Source organism: Spermophilus citellus, assembly GCF_964194105.1.
Source record: "Spermophilus citellus genome assembly, chromosome: 13".
NCBI classification, from domain to species: Eukaryota; Metazoa; Chordata; class Mammalia; order Rodentia; family Sciuridae; genus Spermophilus; species Spermophilus citellus.
Genome location: NC_138193.1, coordinates 110239612 through 110259062, shown reverse-complemented (window position 1 = coordinate 110259062; position 19451 = coordinate 110239612).

The window sequence follows — 19451 nt, the reverse complement described above, 5'->3', positions numbered from 1 at the left end:
ATCTACACGGCCTTCACCCCAGGGGGTGAGTGGAGGAGAATGAACCATAGAAGGTTCTGGAGCTCAGGTCCAACTCTCAGAGTCTTTCTGAATTGGTTGAGGGGCGGGTGTATTGGGGTGAGGGGTGTGGGTTGGTGTGTGATTTTTTTTTTTTTTTTTTTTTTTTTTTTTTGGTGTTGGGGATGGAACTCAGGGCTTCCCGTAGGCTAGACAAGTACTGGACGTCTTGGCCACACCCAAGCTCACAGGTAGTTTGTGAAAGGACTGGGTGATCCTCCTGTGCACCAAGGCAGGGAAGTCACTGAGGTGTGGGAGGAGCTCACAGCTGCTCCCAGGGCTCTGGCTTTGGAAGTGAGATCTTCGGTCTGGAGCCTGGGAGAGATGCAGACCATCAGGGAATTTCGGTTTGGGGTATTTGAGGTGCAGAAATGAAGACTGTTAGGTGGTTCCTGTTGACTGTTTAAAGCGTAAAAGGGAGACAACCAGAAAATAGGTAGGCGTTTATTGGAGTTGAAAGTTAGATTAAAAACACACACACAACACACCGTCTTCTGCCTCTGAATGAGAAGAATGCTTGTGGTAGGGTCACCGGGCGCTTTGGGGTCTGTCTGGGACGCAGCTGGCTTTCAGGCTGAGCACCAGGATGGGAGGGGAGTGGGATGCGCGTGGGCTGCTGACAATCACAGCGTTAGACACTGCCAGCCGGCCTTCCTGCCTCTGCTTCAGGGTTCTTTGTGGCCCAGAGGACGCATCAGTGCGGTTCCAGCACATTTCCTAATGGGCTCCGGCGGCAGTGCAGCCTTCACATTCCACTTGTTCCTTGGATAATGAGCTTGGCCTCGGAGCCAAAAGAAAGCCCCCATGCTTGTTAAATACCCGGGGATGGGCCGTCTGCTCCCAAAACCTCCAGGCGGGCCCTGCGCAAGCTCAGCCAGGCATCGGCGCATCGGCAAGCGGCCCTTGGTGACTAATAGAAAGCCAACTTTATACTGGCAAGAAGGTCTCTGGTAAGCAGAGTTAATTTTGTGTGTACAGTCGAGTGGAGCTCATCTTCAGTTCTTTGGGGAGCCTGGCTTTTTGCTTTCTCCAGAGAGGACTTCCTGGGGGTGCCCAGATATTGGAAATGCCAGCTTAACTCATCTCGGAGCCTCCCTGGTCCAGCTCTGCAGACAGAGCACGATCTGCCTTATTGGCTTATTTACTTTACAACTTTGCAGCTCAGAGAGAATCGTGCTGATGGTGGGGCCACCTGAGTTCCCATGATGCTTCAGGAAGTCGTGCTTCGGGGTCTGATGCCTTAGCCTGGAACAGACGGCGCCACCTCCACTCACAGCCAGGAGGATTCTGTCTGGAAATTAAGGCTGTGCTTTCCCATTTGGTGTCTTGGGAATTAGGTTTTTATTGCCAAAGACAAAGGAATGGGTTTCCAGAATCATTGTTTGGAGGAACAATGCACCCATGAGATGTTTCCCGAAGACTAATCCTATCTCTGCAGCGTGCTCTGTGAAAACCCGAGGGTAGAGCACACTGGGCTGGGCAGGGGACGCCTGGGCCATCTCTACCAGGCATTTCAGTGGATCTAGGGGCCAAGAAGGACCATAAAATTTTAGGATTTTACTGCATTCTTGGGTGGGTAGGGGAGCCTATAGCCTTCAGTGGTTTTCAAGATACTTGCTCAGTGAAGATGAAGCCTCCAGAATAAATTCAGTTCAATCTAAACAAAATTGTGCCAGATTGGAGGCACCTACAGGTGAGTAAGGAGGGAACAGGCCTGGCCTGAGGAAGTTGGGGAGCCCCTGGCAGGTGAGCTGAGTCCCTGAAGCCCCGGGAGGCTGAGACAGGGAAGTGGTGAGCAGGCGCAGCAGACCTCCCAGGATGGGCCCCCAACTGGACAGGTCAGCACAGGGAAGCAGCAGCCAGCAGGTGGAGGTCCCCACCCCAGCCTGAAGGTCCCCGGGCAGTGCTGGTGGCAGTGATGTCTGCCGCCCCTCCCCTACCTTCCCTCTCCATCCGGGCCACCTGGCCCAGGCCCACAGCCTCCTCCGCTGCTGCAGCAGAGCTAGCTCTCTCCCCCAGCTCTCTCCCTAGTGGGAGGCCCGGCCTCCCACTCACTTCCCAACGCTGTCCATAGATTCTTTTAAATGAGACTGGTCATATCTCTCACTTCACTGCTCCTGAGCATTATCTGTAGTAAAAGCACATATTCTCCAGCCCCGCACATCCAGATGAGAGTGCGCCCATCAGGCACTGGACTTGGTGCTTCGTGGGTTAACTTCTTCATCTTCACAACCACCCCCTCCAAGTACGTGCTATGTTTATCCCCATTTTATAGGGGAGGCAACTGAGGCCTGGGAGGGGTAAGCCACTTGCCACTAGTACAACTAACAAGGGACAGCTGAGGTCAGACCTACAGTCTGACATCTCAGCCCACACCCTTGCAACTGTGTGGACCCTACAGCAGCAGCAGCACCAGGAGCTTGTTAAAAATACAGAAGCTCAGGCTCTTGCCCAGATCTGCTGAGTCAGGATGAGTATTTTAACAAGAGCCCAGTGGTCAGTCTGCACAGGGAGTGCTGAGAAGCCTGTTCTAGGGCCTGTGCTTGGAGCCCACCCACCTGACCCAGCGCCCAGCACACCCAGGCTCTGCAGCTCTCCTCCACTGTGTGAACCCTAAGGGCCACACCCTCCTCCACACCTCCTCTGTTGGCCTCCCTGGTTGTTGACTCCTGTCCCCCAGGAAGGGATCATTCCCTCCAATCTCAGAGTCCCTGATGCAGGGTTGTGCTCAGTCTTGGTTCTGATGTGGCCGGGGGTGACGGTTGGTGAGCTGGACTTGGCTATTCCCTTTTTGGGTGCAGACGCACACTCACCATCTTCCATGCCCTTTCCCTGGTGTGGTAAGATAGCCAGTCCCTGAGGCCCGACCTCTGGATGCTCTGCCAGGGCTCCCCTATCCTCCCACCTCCTGGAACCCAGCTCTGCTGACTCACCCTCCACCACCTCCCATCCCGGCCTGGCCTCTTCTCTAGTGGAGTCGTTGATGTCAGAATGGCACACACTGTTGCTCCCTAGCCTTGGGAGCCTGACAGCTTACCTTCTCTCTCTCTCTCTCTCTCTCTCTCTCTCTCTCTCTCTCTCTCACACACACACACACACACACACACACTTTTTTCTTGATATATGCCCCTGTCAGCAGGAAAGGGAGAGGAGGGACCTCCTGGCAGAACTGGCTGGTGCCCTTCATCATGGGTCGCCCCTCCCTAGCCTCAGCACTTGGCTCTGGTGATGAAGGGTGATTGGGAGGGGTTGGCTGGGCAGAGGCAGGCAACACAGAGGGCCCTGTCTGCCAGGAGAACCTGGCCCAGTCTGGGTGGACACTACAGGGAGAGGTGGGTGAAGCAGGGGCTGTCACGTCAAATCCTTCCTCCATCGCGTCCCCTGCAGTTGTAAGCCCTTGCACTTCAGCCTTCTCCTGATCAGCTGGGGACAGTCATCTGCAACCTGCATGGCAGTGGTGGGGATGAGGGGGTCCTGGGCATCAAGAGGACTGAGCAGTTAGCCAATCACCATTTGATGGCCTACTGTCAGGCAGAGCTGGACAGGAGACTGCCCGAGTGAGGTCAACCACCAGCTGTTACTAGAACCAGGACTAAACTCGGGAAATGTGGGCCACGGCCCTTCCTAGAGCTCCCATCTTTGGACAGGAAGGTGGTGACTCAGGAGAATGGCAAGGGCTCCCAGGGACACGGTTGAGCTTGTCGTGTCCTTGGCTTAACTGCTCGCCCTGGGTGGAGTACAGCGCAAGTGACACTAGGGCCTGAACTTCCCAGGAGAGCAGGCTGTTGTTGAAGTAAAAGAGCTGTCATCTCTTCAAACCCGACAAACACAGGAGGATGTAACTGCCCCCTGCACTCTGCTGAAGGTAGAAAACACACAGACAATTACAAACCAAGAGAGACGCGGGCACGCCGAACACCAACAAACCCACACAAAGGGTGCAGACACGACACATTTAGTCACACCGGCAGGCTCTCCGGCCCCAGGGACCCTCCCAGGCTCTCAGGGAGTCAGACCTGGGGTGCCACCTTCAGCCACCGTGTTTACACATATGCACACACACACCTGTGCACACCCACACACTAGCTCCAGCCTTCGATGGGGGGGCAGGTACACAAGCAAGTACTGAATCTTGGCCCGAGTAGGCATGTGGGTCCTACTCACAACCAAATGTGAGATTGGAGAGCAGGGGCCAGGCTCAGGTTAGCTGAGCACAGTGGTCCTGCTCGGGGGTGGCGGACGTTGCCATGGAGATGGGAGCTGGAGATGCTGCATCAGGTGGCAGGCTCTGCGTGGGCAGCAGAACGCCACAGATCCACAGATCTCAGGGGAGGAGGTGTTGGAGATTTGGGGCTGGGAATGTGTTCCCAGTGGGGGCCAAGGTGCTTTGGGATGATGGGGTCAACTCTGGGATGACAGGACCAGGGCACTAACTCATGAACTTGTAGCTGATCTCTGGCTGTATGCAAGGCCAGACTTTGGGACCTCTGTGTCCCCCATTAAAGCTGCCCTGGCCCACTCCCTTCCCCCAGTGGCAACTAACTGAGCTCATGCCACAGAAAAGCACCTCGGGGCAAGCAGAGGAGTGGGAGCTGCAGGTAACAGCTAGTTTTGGGGAACAATGCAGTGAGGGTCTGGCTGATCCTCCAGCCTCTTGCTCTAACCTTCCTTCCTCCTGCTTTCCGCCAGCCCTCCTTGACAGTCCAATAGGATGGAAGTCACATGGGATTATGAGTCAAATACCAGACCAGGGTGCCAGTCCTTGCTGACTGACCCAAGACTGTGAGCAAAACCAACCTGGGTGTTTCTGAATCTTAGTCTTCACATCTGTGAAATGGGAAAAAGAACCTCTACCTACTAACCTCCAGAGCTGCTGAGAAAATCAAATGGCTCTTGACAAGTTCAATCTGGAAGATGCTAGCTGAAGGTGTACGGGGGGCCAGTGCCCTGTGGAGCGTCACAGGACAGAGAAGAAGAGAAGAGAAGAAGACGATGGTGTCCCATTTCTTGTTAGGCTCACCGGACTGTAAGTGAGATAAGACTGTAAGGAACAGGCTACAGGACAGCTCAAAGGAGCACCGATGCTCAGCCTGTTCGAACAGTTGCTATGGGAACCTACTGATGCCAACTACAGTGGGGCAAGAGGCAAGTGCAGCAGCAGAAGCCCAGGTGCTATGCAGAACAGGGAGGAAGACAACGACCTTCTTCTGGCATCCCTCACATGCACCCTGATTCATTTATCCTCAAACTAAGTCAGGAGGCAACAGTCACCATTGTGCCCATAATATAGGCCAAAAAAAAAAAAAAAAACAACCCTGAGATTCAGAAAGAGTAACTGTCCAAGTTCAAAGTCACCCCTGGTGCAGGGTGAACTGGGATTCAATTGCCCTCTGAGGTCAGATCTGCAAGCTGTGACCTGGGCTGTTCGTCCATGTCTCTGGTATCTACTGTCTTGTTGAAGGTGGCCAAGGTGTTGGAGCAGGTCCTGAAGGCCCTGCACCTGGTCACTGAGCTCAGCTGCCTCTCCCAGCCACCCTTCCTGTTGTTCCATTTCTTTGGGAAAGAGCCTGCTTTGCACAAGGGACTCCTTGGCCTGGGCCATGCCCCCCCCCCAGTCCTTCACCCCTGACATCTCTTGGTTCTGTTGTCATTGACCGTTTTAAAAAGACATGAGCCCAGGGGTATGGGTGGACAGCACAGTGTCACGGTCTGCAGATCTGACATTTGCCACCACTTGTGATCCTGGCTGAAGCCACAGAACCTCCTGGTCACATTCCCAGCTGAGGGTCTTGAGGGTTGAGTGGGCTCTGCACCCACGATGCCAGGTGTGGGCTGAGCCCTCCTCTCCTCTCTCCAGATGATGTTGTGCACACCAGGCTCTCTGGGTCGGGTCCACAGGGTTATCTGTCCTGTTTCTGGGCTGCAGAGGTGGGCTCAAGCCTGGCAGGATATTGTACAGAGGCCTCACCAGGGACTGGGGCTCAAACTGCTTCTGTCACTCACTGGCTCTGTGCCTGTCATCCCAGGCCCCAGGCCCCAGGCCCCTCTTCTCTGCTGCTCCTCCAAAGGCCTGTGGGAGGCCCCTGGGCCCTGGGCCTGGGTGTGGGGAGGGGGAGGGTGTGGCCCCTCTGTCTGTGGTGGGGACTGTGATGTTGGAGGAAGCACCTGGCAGGGAGAGGACAGGCTGGGGCTTCCCCTCTCTGAACTCGTCCCCCACTCCAGATGATAGACCAGGGCTGTAAACAGACGTGCAAGGAAGGGGCCGCACAGGCCTGGGCACCCTCTCACCAGGGAGGCTACGAGTCGGGGCTGCACAGGCCTCGCACCAGTGGACAGCAGGGCTGGGGCGAGCCTGCAGAGGCTCTGGGCAGCGGGGGCCCACTCTAGGCTCACAGGCTGCTGGGAGTGCAGAGGAGAGGCCATGCCCACCACACGGGCAGCATCCCCTGAGGTTTCTGTGGAAATGTCTGCTCTGGCAGGGAAAAAGTCTGTTGCCCTGGCAACCCATATCTTTCCTTTCAACTTGAGTCCTCAGGAGGAAACAATCTCAGAAATCCTAGGGACATATGGCCGTCCAAATGTAGAGGAGCTTCCTGGGCCAGGCCCCAAGGCAGCCAGCCACCCCTTCTCCGCAGGATAGGACCAGGGAGCCGCAGCCCTCACACTCCCACTCACTCATCCACTCCACAGATGCTTTCTGGGACCCTCCACCAGGTACTGTGCTGGGTCATGGAGATGAGGAGCTTCATAACTTGGTCTGGAACTCAAGGGCCCTGGTCTGGTGGGGAGGCAGGTGTGTACCCGGTGCAGGGTAAGTGATCTGACGGCGGAGAGGGAGGAGGCTGTCAGCACCAGGGGCCCTGGGAGGGTTTCCTGGAGGAAGCCTGCTTTGCCTGGGTCTTCAGGTGCCTCCAGACCCCTAGCAGTCCTTAAAGACTACCCAGTGTAACTCTCTGCCCCCACCCATTTCACAGATGAGAGCACTGAGGTCTGGAGAGAAGAAATTACTGCCAGGGTATGAGCGAGTCAGGAACAGTGCACTGGGGGGTTAATGTTCATGGAATGAAAGGCGCTTTCATATCTGACCTGAATGAATAATTTATCTCTGAATTTTAATAATTTAAAAGCCTCCATTTCATTGGTGTCTCATCAAAAATAGAAACCTCCGTCTTTTTCTCTCTAGATTTCTTTTAAAGTAGCAAGTGGGAGCCGAGGCCAAAGCAAGGGCCTCTGAAGCATTCTGGCCTCTGACTGCGGTGGGACCCTGAGCCTCTGGCTGGAGAAGTGGCCACGGGCCGTCCTGTTTGAACCTCTGCTGCCTGCTCCCCTCCCCACCTGGTCCTCAGACCGCGCCACATGCCCTCTTGGTTTGGGAAGTCCCCCATGCCACTAAGCCCCCTCTCCTCCTGAGCACATTGTGGTCGTGACACCTGCTTCTTGGAGTTGCCGGGAAGATTCAGCTCGTCGGTGTCTTCGTGGTCATCTCTCAGGCCCCAGCCTGACACACAGTAGGCTCACAGCCTATGGAGTTTTCTATGGGAGAGAACTGCGCTGCCAAGAGGCGAGAGTCGAGAACTGGGAAAGCTGGGGCACATGCCTCCCCGTTACCCCTGGGGTGACCTTGGGACTTCTCAAACCTGGATCGGTTCCCAGAACAGCAGCAGTCAGGGGCTCCCCTCCCACCTTGCTCTGCCACGAGCCCCTCACTAGTTCTTTTTTGGTTTTGCCCAGATCAGCTTCTTTTCCAGGGGAAGCTGGCCAGGAGAACGTTGGAACAAGGTCCCTGGTGCAAGCTCAGCACCAGACACCGTCTCACAGAGGTGCTCGGCCACCACCACAACCCATCTTCCCTGCTGTCCCTCCCTGGACCAGGAGCCGCACCCCGAGCTCAGCATCACCCAAACAAGGTGGTGTCACCACCACCCAAGGTCTCACTCCCAAGCCAGACTACACCCTGCCCAGCCTTGCCTCTCCCGGACACTGTCTTAGCCCCGGCATCTGTGGGAGAAGTTCAAGCCTCTGGCCCCAGCCCCTCGTCCGGCTCCCTGCACCCCGGTCATTTTCCAACTCTTTCTATCACAAATGGTCCTGGCGAATATTATTACTGAGTAATTTGCCTGAGGTCGGGAGCTGGGCAAACTCGGTGTCACCATCCCGCCTCGCTTTCCTGCCCTCCTCACCTCACTTGGCGACTCTGGGGAGGAGTCAGGCCACCCTTGCTAGGCAAGGGAACCCAGGAAAGTGGTGTGCCCCTGCTCCTGGTGGCTTGCTCTCTGGCATTCTGTGTCTCATTCCAGCCTCTGCCTCATGTCCACGTGGCATTCTCCCAGGGTCACAGCTGTGTCCAAATGTACTCTTTTAAAAGGACATCAGTCATATTGGTTCAGGGCCCACCCTACTCCAGTATGACCTCGTCTTAGCTGATCACATCTGCAATGACCTTATTTCTAAAAAAAGGCCACATAAGAGGCACTAGGGGTTAGGATATCCACATAGGAATCAGGACACAATTGGATCCAAGTAAGAGGCTTAGATGTCATCCTCCAAGGGGCAAGCTGTGGTCACCCCTCTATCTACCATTGAAACCACTACGAAGGCAACTGGGCTGGCCCCAAGAAAACTCACCTGAGACCCACTATCCCAAAAGAGCCAGATGCACTTAACCTGGGAAGGAAAGGGCACAGGAGAACGGCGCTCTCACTGCTGGGACTGGGTGTCTTTCTGAAGGTCTGCTCCTGGACTAAGGGGCAGAGGCCGATTCCTGAGGAGTGACCCACTGCCATAGACCTGCCTTCGTCACTCTAACTCTCTGGCTCCAAAGGCAGTGGCTGCTGCAGCAGGATGGGGTGGCAGATTTATGTCCAGACAGGCTGGTTGAGAATTCCAGATTTCTCGCTTATTAGCCGTGTACCTTCAGACAAGCCGCTTCTCCTCTCTGAGCTTGAGTTTCCTCACTAGGATAATGGGGCTGGCAGGATTGTTCTGAGGAGGGGCCCTGAGCTCACCCAGGTCACAGTTGGCCAGGCAAGGTCTCACCCAGCGACAGGAGCAGCTTCTCTGGCAAAAGCTCTCCTGTAAACGAGGCCAGGAGGTAGGTCAGCCTGTGTCCCTCCCCAGGTCAGCATGGGAACCCAAGGTCAGCACCAGGGACAAGCCCCTGTTATATGGGAACCTTCAGGGAGCCAGGCTTGGGTTAGAGAAGGAGGAAGTCCCTCTCAGTGTGTTGGGGCACCGCTTTGCTTTCTCCATTCCTCGGCCATGACCGGTCCCTGGGGGAAGCATGGCACCAGAGGAGAGCTCAGAGGTGGACCACCAGCTGGGGACACTGCATGAATTCAGAAGAGCCATTCTGCCCTCGCTCAGTCCCCCTAACAGCAGTGAAATGAGCTGGGTTCCAGACAAGGCCCCCGTCTCCACCAGCTCAGTGACATTGGGTCAATGGCTTGCTCTCTCCCAAACCTCAGTTCCCCGATCTGAGGCCGCGGAGATCATGAACCCTACCCCACCCTTTTCATGGAGCTACTGAGATGATCAAAGAGGTCCAGTGTGGGAAAATGTCTCCTGCACAATGAAACGCCACAGGAGTGTCAGCTGACAAAGGGCTGCAGAAAGTCTGAACTGTGGGTCCCAGAGATGAGTGCCCACCCAGGCCACCCAGAGGTCAGGGCAGGGCACCCAGGGCCTCCCCACCAGCCATCTTCCAGGCCTGGCTGCACCAGCCCTTTCTCTGGGCCAGGAGCTGCAGGGCCTACCTGGGAGCCTGCTGTGCTCAGCAGAGGTGCCCCTGAGCACAGCTACCTGGGAAAAGGCACTCAACGTGGGAGACATTTGGGGACATAGCTTGCTGTCAGCTGCTTTGACAAGGACAAGGCAAACTCAGCACCTCACTGCAGGACTGAGTGTTGCATCTATCTGATGGATAGAAAAAGAGAAAACTAAAATTGAGACTCCTTGCCCCCAGGTTCTTGGTGAGGTCAGGGGCTGACAGGGGCCAAATATATTGGGTCAGCCCAGCATCCATCAGAGGACTTGAGGACCACGGGGCAAAGGTTCTGAGAATCACCAGATCACGTGACTGCAGAGACCAGCACTGAATAGAACCAGACCTCCGGGGTCTCCGGATGAGAACTGTTGGCATCATGATGCAGCTGGGGAGGCTTCTGCCTCCATCTCCTGCTATGGACCTCTCCTAATCCCAGCCAGTACCCTCTGAAGCTGGGAAGGCAATGGTCCCTGGCCGGCCTACACCCACAGTGACCTTCTACTCAGCTGCTGAAACGCCCCCTTTCTCAGAAGCCAAGCAGGCTTTTTTGGCAAGAGGACACCATCCACAACCTCTGCGCTCCTCACCGCTAAGGTCCTTTTCCTTGCCAATCTCGGCTTCCCTGAGGGGCCACATGGTTACTGATAAGAACAACATTTTGGATATGCAGCCCTGATAAATGTCTATTGTTTGTATGTAAAAGGTGTTCACAGCAGTCCAAGATGGCAGTGACAGGTCTTCCCATAGCGGAGCAGGGCTCCCGGAGAGAGTGCTAGGAAGGAGGCATGGGGACCACAGCCTCCCAAGGCCTGGCCCAGACAGGCCACATGCCCTCTGCTGCATTCCCCTGGCCAGAGTATTCAGAGAGTCCACAGGATTCAGGGGAAGGGGATGCAGATCTCCATGGAAGGAATGACCAAAAACACCTGGCCTTTGTTAATTCACCATAGCATTCTTATACTTCCTGGAAGGGGACTTGACCTTGGACTGAGGCCATGGGCCTGCTCCCTCCCTGCAGCTGGGGACTGAGCACCTCCACCCCTGAAGGTTTCCAAGCAGCGCCTCACATGCATCACTGTGTGGCAAAGTCCCATTGTGGACATGGGCGGTGTTGGGGCCCCTCTGCTTAGTTCTGCTCACTCCAGTGGAGGGGGCCTGTAGAGTGCACTGCAGTCCCCAGACCCGGGAGGCCTGCATCAGCCAGAAAGAGCGTTTATCAAGCCCCTGCTTCCCAGGAGGTGCTCCAAAGATCAAAGCCATTGTCATTGATCCACAGTGTATGTGCCACATCAGAAAGGGCCAAAGGACGGGCCTCAGCAGAGAGCCAGAGAATCCCCAGCACAGTCCAGTTCTGGCTGTCTACAGCAAACAGCTCGTTTGTCTTGGCAACCACGCATCCAGGCTCCTGCTGCTTCTGGTCAAGTCCTGTCACATCCTAGGCTCCACCTCTAGACCCCATGAAGATGGCCACCTCTACCACCCACACACCAGAGGACCCCACCCAAGTCACAACTGCAAGTCCTACTGCCAGCGGCAAAAGAGGAGGTTGTGCCCTCCTGCTTCTACAGTAGGGGACGGGCAGGCACCAGGGACCACCCATTCTGCACTCAATTTGGAAAGGGGATTTACAAGAAAATTTAAAAAGTAGGACCTCTGTCTAGTGCTGGAAACTAACTTGACCTTGAGGACATTCTTTTGGAGAATGATTGGAAGAAACAATTGAATTTCACTGGGAAGAGGAGGGGAAAGGGGTTCTGGACAGGACAGCCCTCATGATATGCTGAGAGCAGTCTCCTGAACATCCCAAATAAGGGGGCTTGAAGGGATCTGAAATGGGACTTTGGCCCCCTGGCCCCCTGCCCCACCCCAGTTCTAGGCTGGAGTAAGCATAAGGAGACATTGCTAGACTGCATCGTGAAGGTCACCAGAATCCACCAAGCAGAGCAGACGTAGTCACTCCTGTGGGGAGAAGGGTGGCAATGAAAGATGAGTGGTTATGTGTTTTTTGTTGTTTTTTTTTTAAAACAAGGATCCTAGATCTTAGAGTAGGTGACCCAGTGACAAGCTCCCATCTTTGGCCCGCAGCAGATCCACAGCTGTCCCCAGGTGGTGAGCAGAGATGAGGAAATCTACCTGTCTGCATTTCTCAACACATGTCTCCTATGGTGGACACTCTGTGGGCCTCTTGCCTGCTGCCTGCAGATGAGAATGGGCTGGTGGGGGTTGAGGGCTGGCCCACTAACCAGCAACATGCCTCCAGAGGGCATCTGCCCTCCTGATTCCAGGCCGCTGAAGACCTTTCTAGAGAACCAGGCTCTGCTCTGACTTCACAGGGACTAACCCTGTGGCCTGCTTCCTGTCCTCTCAGTGGTGGGGATAGTGACCTTTACTTCCCTCAGTGGAGTCTGGCAAGTGACATCTAGTGCTAGGGATCAAACCCAGTCCAGCAAGTGACATCAGTGCATCCGTGAGTGGGACTGACAGGCTGCCTGTTCTGAGGCCTGTTTCTCAGAGGCCCCCATCACCCCTGGGTGCCTGGCTGGCAGAGAACGCAGGTCTTTATTCATGCAGCAGGGAAAGTGTGTTCCAGAACGCACCACCACGAAAACCAAGACAAGTGAAGAGAGTGGAACTAAGTGCAGAGTTGAAATCCAGGGGGCACCTGGGTCTGGAAGCAGCTGGTGTTTTTACTATTCAGGCTGAGTTCCCACACCTCCATGGGTTCCCTTCAGCCTGAGAGACTGGGTATCCTGGGGACAGTGTGTGCGCTGTGTGCATAGGTTTTCTCTTTCATGTGTACTCTGGAGACAAGTCAGGGCATCTCTGAAGGGTCCCTTGACCATCTAATGAGGGAAACTTACATTAGGGCTCTCTATATGTCACCTGCTTTCCTCTATATGTCACCTGCTTTCCTCTCCCTGGCTGCTGAGTTTGATCCCTGTTTTATTTTATTTTAATTATATGTGTAGGGGGGACATGCTAGGGATCAAACCCAGGGCCCCTCACATGCTAGGCAAGTGCACTACCACCAATCTGTACCCTGGCTCATCCCCATTTTACAGACATTTTAAATGACTTCCCAAGCTCACACAGGAAGTAAACTTTATTGCTATGATGTCCACTCCTCTGCATGGCCCTAGGTCCATGACCTGCCTCCACATGGACCAGAGTCTGAGTCCCATAGCCTGGCCAGGGCAGAGCCCGCAGGTGTTAGCTATTGGCTTCAGTTTGCAGGGCTAGGGGGAGCCAGGGTGACAGTCACTCCCCTTTTCCTCCCCTCCAGGAAGGCTGAGTGGCCAAGTGCAGTTTCTCTGAACCAGCTGGAGTTGGAACCTGCAGGTATACTGTTGCTTCCTCCTACTCAGGTGAGAACCCTCAAGCTGACAGGCTGATAAAGGGGGTGCACTGACTCTAGAGCTTCTTGCCCAGGAGAAAGAGCTACCTTTGGAATTTCATGGATTACCACCATGGGGTCCCCATCTCCAAATCCACAGCCTGTGAGAATCAGCACCAGAACTGGGTGGAGAGTCTGATATCATGGCCCAGTTTTTAACTTTATTGTGAATACTGCAGCCTAACAAGGCATGGTGTGCAGAAGGACACCCAAAGATGCCCATTCCTAACTCTGAAATGGAGGAATATTGTAGGTTAATAGCTATTATGGTTTGATATGAGATGTCCCCGGAAAAGCTCACGTGTTAGTACAGGAACGCTCAGAGGTGAAATGATTGGATTATGAGAGCTGTGACCTAATCAGAGGATTAATCCATTTTTTGGGTTAATAATTGAATGGACTAACTGGGTGGGAACCGTGGGCAGACAGGGTATGACTGGAGAAAGTAGGTCACGAGGGTGTGTCCCTGGGATTATATCTTGTCCCAGGGCTCCTCCCTCATTGTATCCTCTTCCCTGCGGCCATTAGCCACCACACCCTTCTGCCAGGATACTTCCCCTCAGAGCAATGGACTCAGCCAACCATGGACTGAAACCTCTGAAACCAGGAGCCAAAATAAGCTTCTCCTCCTCTAAGTTGTTTTTGTCAGGTATTTCAGTCACAGCAACCGAAACTTGACTGGCATAGTAGCGAAGGGACATCAAAATCACAGATGAAATTGAAGTTGCTAATGCGTTGACTTTAAAGTGGGGAGCTCTACGGGATTATCCAGGTGGGTTCCTTGTGATCATAAGGGCACTTCACCATGGAAGAGGAAGGCACAAGCATTAAGTCAGATACAGTGTGAGAGCAACTCTGGCTTTGAAGATGGAGGAAGGGGCTGGGGCCAAGGAATGCCAGTGGGTCTCCCCGAGAACCTCCAGACAGAACGTAGTGCTGCCAACACCATGATTGTGGGACCAGTGGCAGACTTCCAGCCTCCAAAATTGTAAGATATTAAGTCTGTGTTGTGTTAAGCCAATAAATTTGAGATAATTTGTTACAACAGCAACAAGAAACTAATACAACTATGTATGTTCCTGTTTTGTTTATCAGTGTTCTTAAAGTAGCAAGAAACAGACATCAGTTCTCACTATCTTTAATGAAAAAAATTTTTTTAAATGCATGGAAAAATTCTGATCCAACTCACAGAATCAAAGTGCTAAGCAACCACACTCAAAGAGCAGAAGGTACAGAGTCTCTGTGTTCACCCGAGGAACAAGAGGTTCCAGACGTTCTCTCAGGGCAGTGCCTTGCTGAGGTCCCATGCACCAGTCCAAGGCTCCATGAACCTGGATGCAAACTTCACCTGAAAAGGAAATCCAGACATGGCCTGCCTCCACCTGTAATGGCCAGGAGACTAATCACTGGGAGCTGGGAAGCTGCCTGGTCAGTACCTGCCAGACAGAATGCTAACAGAAGGGTGCTGGACTGGAACTGAAACCCACGACCCCAAGGCCATGCACTTGCTCCATGCCCAGGTGCCTCCACGGAGCCTGTCCACCCAGCCCATTTCACCTAGTTCTCTCTCCTGCCCAAGTCCAATAGGTGCCAGATGCCCAACTCTCAGTGACCACCAAGACCTTGAAGGGAATGTTGGGAGCCAGGAAAATGGGGTTCCCAGTGGATGACTCAGACAGAACGTCCATCACTCAGAATGGGTATGTCCATCACTAATGAAGTCCATGGACAAGCATGTTCCCATCTGTTGGGACACAGTTCCTAGAGTTGTCACTGTCATCAAGCCAAACCTCCAGTAAGGCCAGCCCCTAACAGGCAACCAGGACTCCAGCCAAGTTCAAGTCCCGCATTGCCAAGAAGCTATATGGACCTTGGAAAAGTCAGGTCTCCCCTCGGGGCTTTGGCTTCCTCGGCTGTTTAATAAGCTGGGTGGGTTTTCTGCTGGGTCAGTAAAATCTAGGTTTTAAGATCTCAGCCCAATACTGATCCATTAAACAAATGAACAAAGCAAGCCCTAGTCAAAAGGCAAAATTCTCTGCATAAATAATATATACAGAAATCAACCAGGACAGTGCAAAAATCCTGTTTTTAGGGCAAATTTGCTTTGGGTTGTAAATACGCAGTCCTTGGTGGGAGGGAGCCAGCCCCCACGCTGGACCTAGGAGGCCTCTGCTGCTTTGCCCTCACACAGCCACCCCTACTTTTGGCAGTGAAGGATGTGATGTGCCTGAGGGAGCAACACTCCTGTTGACAGCTGTTGTCAAGGTAACATCAGGCCGGCTGCAGACAGGTAAAAACAGCTGGCTCTTCTTACTCACCTTGGAAGTCACCAGGAAGCTGATTAAATGTTCTTGGAATACAAGTGGGACCTGAGGAGCCTTAATCTTCTCCTTCCTGACAGCTCAAAGCACTAGGCATAGAAAGCCGGGCTCTCCTGGCTGTACTGCCATTATTTTGCTGTCTTCCTCAGGAGGTCACTTTGTCCCTGTTTCCACAGCCCCAACAGGAGGAGTTAGGCCAGACCCATGGAAAAAACCCCAGGGTTTCCCGCACCCTTCAGGAGTCCTCATGGACTCAGCCAACTTTGATCCATTTTTTTCCCAAGGGAAAGTTTTTATTTTGATTGCCTAAAATTCAGACACATTTAAGCAGCCAAGAATATCCTAGGCAGAATGACGAAGATTAAAAAGAAATTAGAAACAAGAAAAGAATAAGGGTAACACTGAACTCCTCTGAATTAATCTATGAATTTTCTGCTTGGTTTCTAATAGGTTGGGGGTGATAGTTTAGATTTGGGGGGTGGTGTTTCTAGGTGAACATTCGTGTTTTCTGTCATTCTTATAACAGCACGTGGAAGTGACCGCCTCCTTCCTTCACCTCTTCTACAGTTTGGTGGCGTGTCATTTGCTGGGTTCAGAGCTGCGCTGAGGTGTCCCAGCCTCCCTTCAGGCTGTGGCTCCGGACAGGCTGCCCGCTCGGCCCTGAGGCTTTCCTTCTGAACTTGGGCGCCTGGTCCATTTCATTTTCTTTGTCTAACTTTTCTTCTCTTTCTCCTTCAAGGTTCCTAAGAAGCATTAGAGTCAAGAGTATGGAGCAAGCTGGGCACTGGGCCCACGCCTATAACCCCAGCTGCTGGGGAGGCCGGAGCAGGAAGATTGCAAAGTCAAGGCCAGCCTTGGCAATTTTGTGGGACCTTAGAACAATAAGAGGGCTGACGTAGCTCAGTGGCAGAGTAACGTGTACGAGGCCCTGGGTTCGGTCCCCAGGACTGAAAAGAGGAACAAATGAAGGCGTTCTGATGAGCTTCTTCAAGCCAGTGCACTGACGCGTCGTCTTGGCCTCACTTTCTGATCCCCTCTTTTGGTGGATTCTAAGTTGCCGTTGTCCATCTGTGAGGTGTTCTCTCGGGACAGCAAGAAAACTCACCTTCAGTCAGAGGCCTCTGGTGATCTCCCCGACCTGTCACCGACAACCTGTCCCTGGGCGTGTTGGTGCTGCCGGGTGCTCCTCCTGGTTGCTTGGTTCCCGCACTCCCTCCTTCTCTTGGAGGCACAGGGACTCTCCTTGGGGTGACCAGGCTCCTCCACATCTTGAGGACTACTCTGATTGCCTGGGACTTGCCGTCCACAGGGCAGCCTTCGGAAGTGCCTCTGCAGAGGGCTCTCCAGGGCCCTGGCAGCTCAGCCTGTCTCCTCTCGGTTCTTTGAACATCCCTCTCACCAGGTTCCTCTCTGGCAGATGCAGGCACAGGTCAGAGCCCCTTGCCATCACTGGGGACCCACAATGAGTGACTACAGCGCCTCTCCCTGGGGCCTGGGGTTCCCAGTGTGCACTCGGGAGCAGGGCCTTGCGGGAGGGGGAACAGAGGGCAAGACCAGGCCTGGGGGATAGGACAGGGGGCCACATGCCTGATGGGGAGCCCAAGAGGCCACAGAAGCCGGGACCCAGCTGCAGGGAAGACGGGGCCATGCAGCCCCAGCCCTTCTGCCCCAGCACCCGTCTCTACCATGCGGCCTGCGCAGTGGTTTCATTAATGAGGTTCTAGGCATTAAGTTAGTTAGAAGAGATCGAAATAAAACACACAAACCAGTACCTTATTTTACATTGCTAGGTCCGAGACGGCTCGCCTCCCTGGTTCCGGCCTCCAGCCGCCCAGCAGGGCAGCGAGGATTACTCTGGGCTAGCAGGAGAGAGAGAGAGCGAACACGCTGGGGAGTAGCCTTTTATTTGGGGGACAAGAGATTCAGGGGAGAATTCCATCCAATGAAGGTTGAGGGGGGGCTGCACTCCAAGGTCAGGGTCAGTGATTGGGTCTCCAGGGTCAGTGGTCACGCACACCCCCACACGGATGGGCTCTCTCATCAGGAAAGGGTCGGGATAGCTCCGACACAGCCAGAGCGCCTCAGGCCCTTAACGGGAGTCACCCAATCACGTGTCAGAATGGCTCCCCACACCCGTCCTCTGTCCCCGCCTGCCCCAGGGGAGGACCTGGGAGTCCTCACCAGGACACATCCACCCTCCCCAGGCTGACAACATGGTGACCAGTTTTGCATCAGGATTCTGCTTAAGATTTCGTTTGAACCAATATTTCCTCAGCTACCAAAATTAATCACCACTAAATGGTACCCTTTGAAGTGGTTAAAGTGGGTAAAGGGGTAGATCCTCAGTACCAAAAAGGAAGGAAGGAAGGAGGAAAAAAAAGAAAGAAGAACTGGTAAATTCTATCCATACATATTTCACCACAATTAAAAAAAAATCAGTCAGTGGCTGGACCAGATCATCTCTAAGACCCTTTTTGGATTCTACACCCTAAAATCTGAGCTGTTGCCTCTGTCCCAGAGCCCAGGCTGCCACACTGGGCCTTCTCCTGTGTCACTCACTGGCCCCATGAGGCCTCCCTGCCCCTCCAGGTTGAGCATTGACAGAGTTCTCCCTGGAGACTTGGGGACCTTCTAAGGAAGCTGGGACCTCTGCTTTGGGGAAGGAGGACCCTGCAGAAGTCACGAATTCCTGACAGCAGGACCTCCAACCTGCAGGGTAGACGTGTGGGGAAAGAGGGAGAGAGGGACGTTCTTCCAACAGCGGCCAAAACCCAGAGAACAGCCCTGTCCTATTTGTTGTTGTCGTCTCCAAAGAGTCTCCCAAGTAGGACCAGAAGTCAAAAGGATAAATATACAAAGGTTAAACCGAAAACTTATGTAAGGAGGTGAAAAGGATGTTTTAAAACTCAGCTCGTGGTATCAGGATTCCTCAGGGTGAAGGGGGGTGTCTTTGTTCTAGAAAATTCATTAAGCATCCCCTGGCATGGGTGACAGGCTCAGGCTCCAAGGCCTCCAAGAGGTGGGGAGTGCTCTGCAGGTGACACAGGGTCACTCAGGTACTCGTGATCCTGCATGGCAGGAAGAGAGGAGCCCCTGAGATGAGAGAAGGGCCAGGGTGGAAGGAGGGAGAGAAGGAACCTGGGAAACAGGGAAGGCTGGGCGGGGAGGGAGGCAGGCGCCCCGCGGGGAGGAGCGTCTATGCGGCCCAGGGCTGTCTTCTCCCCAGGAGAGAAGCACAGGGTGGGCTGAGTTCCTGTGGGAGCAGGAGCCCAGAGTCTGGGCCTGGACAGGACTTTGAGCCTCCTCAGGCTGCAGAGCCAGGAGGGCTGAGGACACAACCCAGACTTCCAGGCACTGGGCGGCCCGTGTGGTATTTGAGTCACACCTAAAAAAATGGTGGCGGCCCAGCCCTTGGCCTAGGGAGGACAGAACTTCCACAGCCTCACCAGGCCCCAGCTGGACATCTGAACCAGGTTTCCGGACATGCAGGCCCGTGGGAAAAGTGAAGGCTCCCCGCCAGGAGGGGAAGTCCTGTCCCACCTGGGCAACCCCAGGATGGCTTCCGGGTTTCCAGAGCGGAGAAGAGGGGACCAGCTGCTAATAGGGGCTTTCCCAGGCCCTTCCACCCTGGGGAGCTGCTTCTTCCTCAGCAAGAATCCACCCGACCAGCACAGCTGCGCCAGGACCCAAAATAACTCCCAACCAGGGCTGGCAGAGCCACCCAGCTAAAAATAACCTGGGCCAGCTGCACCAGGACAGAGCAGGGAGCCCCAGAGGCCTTGCCTGGCCCATAGGGGGATAATGACGCATAGGGCCTACTAGGTGCCAGGAACTACTCTCAATTTAGCCTGCATCAGCCTTGGAGCTGGTGGCCATTATCATCATTGTACAGAAGAGGGGGCATATGTACAGAGAG